This window comes from Petromyzon marinus, unplaced genomic scaffold (assembly GCF_048934315.1).
Source record: "Petromyzon marinus isolate PM22_M1 ecotype Great Lakes invasive population unplaced genomic scaffold, UKy_Petmar_22M1.pri1.0 PM_Scaffold_1, whole genome shotgun sequence".
In the NCBI taxonomy this organism is placed as follows: Eukaryota; Metazoa; Chordata; class Hyperoartia; order Petromyzontiformes; family Petromyzontidae; genus Petromyzon; species Petromyzon marinus.
This window is the reverse complement of record NW_027423057.1, coordinates 2,654,863-2,662,117: the sequence shown is the minus strand read 5'-3', so window position 1 is coordinate 2,662,117 and position 7,255 is coordinate 2,654,863. Positions and strand designations below refer to the sequence as shown.

The 7,255-nt window shown below is 46.5% G+C and overlaps 1 long non-coding RNA gene across 1 annotated transcript; it reads right to left on the bottom strand.

Annotated features, from left to right (window-relative positions):
* Nucleotides 1-5,904: 5,904 nt before the first annotated feature.
* Nucleotides 5,905-6,966, bottom strand: LOC142922507 (uncharacterized). The gene is made up of 2 exons (XR_012940105.1): nucleotides 6,555-6,966; nucleotides 5,905-6,109 (listed from the first exon to the last, which is right to left on the bottom strand). It is a non-coding gene; the product is annotated as an uncharacterized LOC142922507 (long non-coding RNA).
* Nucleotides 6,967-7,255: the final 289 nt, after the last annotated feature.

Sequence of the window (7,255 nt, the reverse complement as noted above, 5' to 3'; positions counted from 1 at the left end):
CGTTTATCGGCCTCGTTCTATCGTGACGGCCAAGACGCTGGACGTTTGTGATAAAGAACTTCGTAGCTCATCGGATTCCTCCTCCAGTGTACAAATAAATAAATATCACGGCTCTGATCTCTTTGCGGCGCCGCAGTGGCGTTCATCACTCGCCGCCTCCCCATGGCACGACTACGACGCCCTCTGTTGGACGCTGTGTGTCATCAACATTGTTGCCTGTGATTACACTCAACACAACGTTGTTGTTAGTGATTACACTAAACACAACGTCGTTGTGTGTAATTACACTCAACACAACGTCGTTGTGAGTGATTACACTCAACACAACGTCGTTGTTTGTGATTACACTCAACACAACGTTGTTGTTTGTGATTACACTCAACACAACGTCGTTGCGTCTCATCAATATTTTTGTGTGTGATTACACACACAACGATGTTGTGTGTTTAATCACACAACAATGTTGCGTGTAATCACTCACATATTGAATGATTACACACTCGGCGTGTGTCTGTATCAGTTGTACGTGTGCCGCTTGTCGTAGATGTTCGCGGTTTGAATCCAGCGGCCGCCCTGTTTAATGCTACAGGCGTGTTCACCGCAAAGACACCATGTGCCGTCTGCTTCAGTGGACGTTGAAGATCCCAGCGTCATGGACCAGATTAACCGAATTAAATACAATTGCCCGCAAATTACCCAGTTGGAATATACTGTGCCTAGTAATCATTGCTGGGAAATGTGGTAGAACCCTCCTGAAAAGAGCCAGTAGGGCTATCCTGGGTAAAACTGACAACCCACCCCCTCGTGTGGCATGCTAGCCTTAATAGGTGCTCGCTAACAGCACTTCTTTATCGAACAGACTGTTAAATGAAGGGACTGTGTCTTCATTTGAGTCCGTGACTGTGTAACCTGGTACATAAGGGTGGTGGGATGTTAACTCCTTCACCTGGTATGCAAGAGGTCGTGGGTTCGATCCGGACCCTGACGCCTGTATATTTGGAGTTTGCATGTCTCTCTCTCTCCCGTGGTCGCGTGGATTGTTCTCCAGGTCTTCCAGTTTTTCCCTCCATATTTAGAAACATGCGTTCAGAGCAGGAGTCTCAAACTCAACTTACCTGGGGGCCGCTGGAGGTAGAGTCTGTGTGTGAGGCTGGGCCGCATCAAGTATTCCAAAAAAAAGTGCAACTGATCCAATCTTCTCAATCTTTATTAATAACAGTTCAGAACATGAACGGTTCTTCAGAACATAGGCTTCTCTTACCTACTCCATGCTTCCAGAGACCTGGCAGCGCTTCCTGCTCCGGGTCCTTTCCGCTGCATTTAGAATCAACATGCCTTTTGAGGATTTGGCTGCAATAAATGTATGTGATAAGCCACTTCGTTTATCTATCATTTGTAGCCAGGCCGATTCTGAAAAGGGTCTATATAGCTCAATGGGTCTTACCTGGTGAAATAAAAAGTAGTTTACTTTAGGGGGTGGGTGGCTGGTTGGGTCGGTAGGTCGGTTAGAGGTTGAGTGGGCGGCAGGGTGAGTGGGTGGCAGGGTGAGTGGGTGAGTAGGTAAGTAGCTGGGTGAGCGGGTGGACTGGTGAGTGTGCGAGTTAGAGATTGAGTGGGTGGATGGGTGGGTGTGCAAGTGGATGCGTCGGTAAGTGGTTGAGTTGGTGGCAAGGTGCGGGTTTTTGAGTGGGTGGGTGTTTGAGTGGGTAGGTGGCTGAATGGGTGGGTGAGTGGGTGACTGAGTCAAGAAAGTGGAGCGCCATGGTGGTGAGATATTAACTACCTCGCCTTTTGTACAGGAGCTTGTGGGTTCGATCTCGATTATGACGCCTGTATATTTGGAGTGTGCATGTTCTCCTTGTGGTTGCATGGATTTTTCTCCCGAGTCCTCCGGGTTTTCTCTCCATATTTAGAAACATGCATTTCGAGGTTTTGGCTGTTCTCGAACTCACCCACTCAACTACTAAAGCCACCCACCAACCCACTCACAAACCCACTCACCCTACCATGCACTCAATTTCTAATCAACGCACTCACGCACACACCCACTCACTCAACCACTCATCCATGCACCCACCTACACACGCACTCAATAACTTACTTGAGCAGTCATTTGTGGCCGCGTCGCTTATGAAAAAAATCTATATAGCTCCGTGGGCCTTTCCTGTTAAAATTAAAATAGTTAAATTTTAGTTTACAGTTGGGTGAGTGGGCGGTGAGTGCGTCGGTCGGTGAGTGAATGGGTGGTTAAGTAAGTAGGTGAGGGGCTGGGTGAGTTGTTGGGAGATTGAGTGGGTCACAGTGTGAGTGGGTGGGTTGGAGCGTGAGTTGGTCACTGAGTGAGTGGGTGAGGTGAGTGGGTGGGTAGGTTGGGTGGGTGGGTGAGTGAGTTAGTGAGTGCATGTGTAGGTGGGTGCGTGGATGAGTGGTTGAGTGAGTGAGTGGGTGTGTGCGTGAGTGGGTTGATTAGAAATTGAGTGCATGGCAGGGTGAGCGGGTTTATGAGTGGGTTGGTGGGTGGCTTTAGTAGTTGAGTGGGTGAGTTCGAGAATTGTACGCCACTTTAACATAGATATTTCTGTGACCAGTTACAAGCTAATCACTCAGATATTTCAATGCTAACTTCTATGCTAATTCCTTTGTCAAGGGGTACCTCTGCGGATGTGTATACTTTAACTTAGCTATTTCAATGAGCCATTTCAATGCTAAATTATATGCTAATTCCATTGTCAAGGCGCTTGGTGTTTTTCTTCTCACACAGCTTAAAGGTCGTGATCTAAGCGTGGCTTCTTCCACTCCAGCGCTGTCCTCCAGACAGTAGCGTCCCTTCACCTGATGAAGGCCGCTTGTGTTGTGGCCGAAACGTCGTGATTTTTTGTTATTTTATTTTCACCTACGTGACTTTACCCAATAGAACCAAAGAGTATGGATCCTAGCAGTCACGAAAGCTTTAAATCTAGAATAGCTAGTGTATTATATGCGCGAATACTAAAGCTGGAACGATTCGATTACCAAGTCGATTATAACCGATTCCTTGTGTATGGTCAATTACTCAGACCCCTTTAAAAATGACAGCCATCCCCACATCTTACTTCCTGTGACGCGGCTGATGTGATCAAGTCCCTCCCATCAGGTGGGACAACCACAGCAAGAAAAAACTGCTGAAGTAGGCGAGAGATCTGCCGTGGCACGAGGTTATATAGGAATCGACAGTAGTGGGGAGAGAGGGGGGGGGGGAAAGGAGGCGGGGCAGAAAGTGGACCCCGTAGCAGCACCCAGGTCACTGGAGTAAAGTGGGCCACCACTCATTGATCCGTACATTTAACTTGATGAGTCGATTCGATTCCGTGCCCCGTTGGGTCCTCCCCACTTTTGTGCTTTTGGGTGTGCTGGGTTTCAACATAATTCCCGATCCATTGTGAATCTTCCTTTCCCCCATTTCAGCACTCCGATCTACATCCGACAGGAGATGATAAACCGCAGGGAGGGGGAGTAAAACCTAATCGCCAGGTAATTGGAAAAGTCGCCCATTGTCTCGCGGATTTGCATGATTGTACGATGGATGGGGCAGAGGAACGTGCTACAGGGACACGCCCTGAGGAATGCAGGCATCGGCCTTTGGATGAAAAACTTTTATTTTTCAGTAATTCATTGGGCAGTGCTCTCACTGGCAGCTCATTCTCAATTAATGTGGGTGATTCACCACGTGTTTGTGCCACATTTTGTATCTGAGTTGAGTCCATTTTTGTTTCCTTTCCTGTTTCTCTACTCCCTCCTGGTATAGCCGGGTGGGGGTATCGAAGGGGGAATGGGCAGATTGTGTTTAACCTTGAGTTTGTCGTGGCATGGGGTGCTGGTATGATTCCGCTCTTGGCTTCCACACCTTGAGATTCCAATAATTACCTGTCTTTGTGTGCTGTGGTTGCCTCGGATTGGTGTGCCACTCTCTCGCTGGATTGCTACCTTGCCATCTCTGTGTGTAATTATGTTGGTAGTTCGTGGGTGCTTGCTCCTCTCTGTATTGTGGGGCTTGATGTGAGGTGCTGTAGCTGCTCACGTGATTTTTACTTCCCTCTAGATGGCGGGGTGCATTATCTCTCTCCCTGTGTTTTGTCCGAATTATATATATATAGCCATGCCGTGTGAACCCTATTCTGTATGTGGTGTAAGGAGGCCGTCTCTGGGTCCAAAACCATTCCCACAATTTCTGTAATCTCTGAACTCAAGGATTAAAAAAAACAATCTTGAACATTTTGTCACCTTCGTGGTATTGATCAACATCACCTGCGTAATACACTCCTCGTTTACGCACTGGGTCATAAATTTGGCAGCATTAAACCCCTCAGTGTTGAATATTCTCCAAACTTCGTAATCACTGTTAGGCTGAGTTTTTTTAAAATAGTTCCTAACCTTGTATGGTAGCGACTTTACCCATGGTATAGAATATTCATGTAACCTTCTTTACAGCACTTGTTTTCTCGTCCAACTTCCTCAGACCTCTAATCATTGCCTCCACTTCTACTGTTGTGATATGAGTGTATGTCTCTGTTCCTATTGTGTGGATCAAAATAGGGGATTCTGACGAGAGCTTTCTCCGTCAATTTAAGAGTCTTACTACTGAATGAGTATTCGGAAAGTTGGTCGTTGTGAGAGGAGTTAGTGTCAGATGAGCTATCACTCAAACTTTGCCGCTGCTTAACATAACTTCTGTAATGTATTTTGCGCCTGTGTTGTGGGTATGAACGTAGAGCGAGACTTCTCTTGGAGGCAATGCGTTTATTACAATAAACGATAACAACACCAATAGCCGTAACACGACTGGTGTATGTTAAAAACACTGCTGCAGTCAATCACAGTTGGTTTTGAGTGATTACATTGGGGTGGGGGGGAGGGATGGCAAGTGATGGGTGATGGGAGGAGACAAGGGACGCAACGTGACCGTCCATGTACGAGGATAAGAGTTGCCATCTGTGACGTACACAACCTGGGGACACATCATGGGAAGAAGGATCTCTCAAAACCCGAAGAGGAGAGAACTACATGGAAACGCATTGTCTTGAGCAATGAATTAGCACAAGGGGACGAACAGGGGTTGGAGTCATGTTCTTCGTATGGTCGACGTTTATGTAGAGCAACAACTATATTGGATTGAGGTGGTTGAGCCAGATCATTGTGTAAGAAGTAGAGTTGGTGCATCGCTGTGATGATGCCTCCGAATTTGTGAATTGGACATTGAGTTTTCATATATTCCATAGTCTATTCAGGCTTGGAGTTAGGGATAGGGCTACAGATTTGCTGCAGAAATATGTTTCAGAGCGTCAGTGTTTGGCACTACATGTAGGGCAGTTTCACATATTAGGCAAACATCACAATTTCAGCATCATCTTAATTTTATATATTTATATGGGATATAATATAGAAGGTAATTATTGCTTTAGAAATTACATTATTCACACAGATGATTTCTATCTGAATCTCTTGGTTGAAATACTTTGCCCAAGGTAAGATAACTGTGCGATTATGGTAATGAGTATCCACGTCCGTCTGAGACCGTGGAACTGCCCTCCAGCACTGCCGCTCACATCAGGGGACGTAGGAACGACTATGGTTGCTGGCTTCACCGTGGCCAACTAGTTTATTGATGGGCATCTCCTCCTTGCCATCCTCCTAAATTTCCACCACCATCACCACCTCCACAACCTTGTGCTTGTCGCCCCCAACTCAAACTCAGTGCAAACCCCTTGGAGGGCTGGCATTACCCAAGGGACACAGAACTCTGCCTCACATTTGGTTTCTAGAAGCTCCGCAACAGCCACACTGTGGATGTAGACAGCCCTTAGCATTATAAATGTGAGCCACTCGCGTGTCCCAAACACTCAAAAGAATTGAGACGAGGCGATAGTATTAGATACAAATATTTATTATTAAAACGCGACGCCTTGTAAAGAAGGGGAGGTGCTGGTGGGGGTGGGTGGTGCTGGAAGTGTGGGGGGCTGTGAGATGCTCAGAGGGTGTTCGAGGCCTGGGGGGGCAGGTCTTGGGAGGCTTCTTGAATGCCGGGCTCCAGTGAGCAGCCAGAGATGTCCTCTTCTTCCTCAACCGTGACAAGCTGTGGACATACTGACCCATTAGACACTACACACAACTCAGTACTTCTACCAGCTCAACTGGGATTACACACAACAATCAGCACCCCCTACTGGCAGACAAATGCCAATTGCACACCAGGTGCTGAGTCACCTTGTGCCCACAGGACATCTGTCATTGGGCGTGCCCTTTCACACGTGTTGAGATGAGATGTGATGTAAAGCGCTCTGAGATGCCCCGGTGTACAGAAAGGTGCTAAATCATTCTCATCATTATCACTGTGTCCAGCAATAATGAAATTGTCTGTATTTGTAAACGGGGACCATGACGGCTTAACGTGATGGTTAGACCAGCTCATCATTATCATAATACACTGAATCGTGTGTGCATGAATCTATTATTTACGTTAAACGCAAATTATATACGTGTGTGTGTGTGTGTGCGATGCGCGAGTGCTGTGCACTCACCTCCACCTCGCTCTGCAGATGCTGCTGCTCCGAGTGTGCACTCTGCTCGTTGTCGCGGTAGGGCGCCAGCTCAGCGTGCAGCTCTGCCACTACACGTTGATACCACTGAATCTCTGCCTGCAGAGATTCCAGTTTCCAATTCCTGTCAATGAGCTGCGTGGGCCACGGGCAAATGGCGGCAGAGGGACACAGGAAAGCATTTTAACGACTGCGTGAAGTTATTGCAGAACATACAGGTATAATAACACACACAACCAGGATCTTTATTTATAATTGAGTAATGTAATGACCTACGAAGCTCTTTTACACAGATGTCCATAGACCACCTTTGACCGAATAAACCGAAATGCATCCAATCATCTCAGATCTTGGAAGAAAAGCATGGTTGAACTTCAAATGCTTGGATGGGCAACCACCATCAATACAAACCAAGATAACGCCTATAAAAGCATGATGAAGACCGCTTGTGTTGCAATCGAAACGTCGTGGGGTTTTTTTATATTATTAAAAAAAAGTACGTGACTTTACCGAAAGAATCAAGAATATGAATTCCTGCAGTCACGAAAGTTTTATGTTAAACATTTTTTAGGAATTAATTAACTCAAAATCTGGATTAAAATAATAGATTAAGATCGCTTCCCAACCAAAAAGAGGGAGGGGATGGAGATGCATGTAGCAGAGGGGAGCAGATGGTCTAGTAG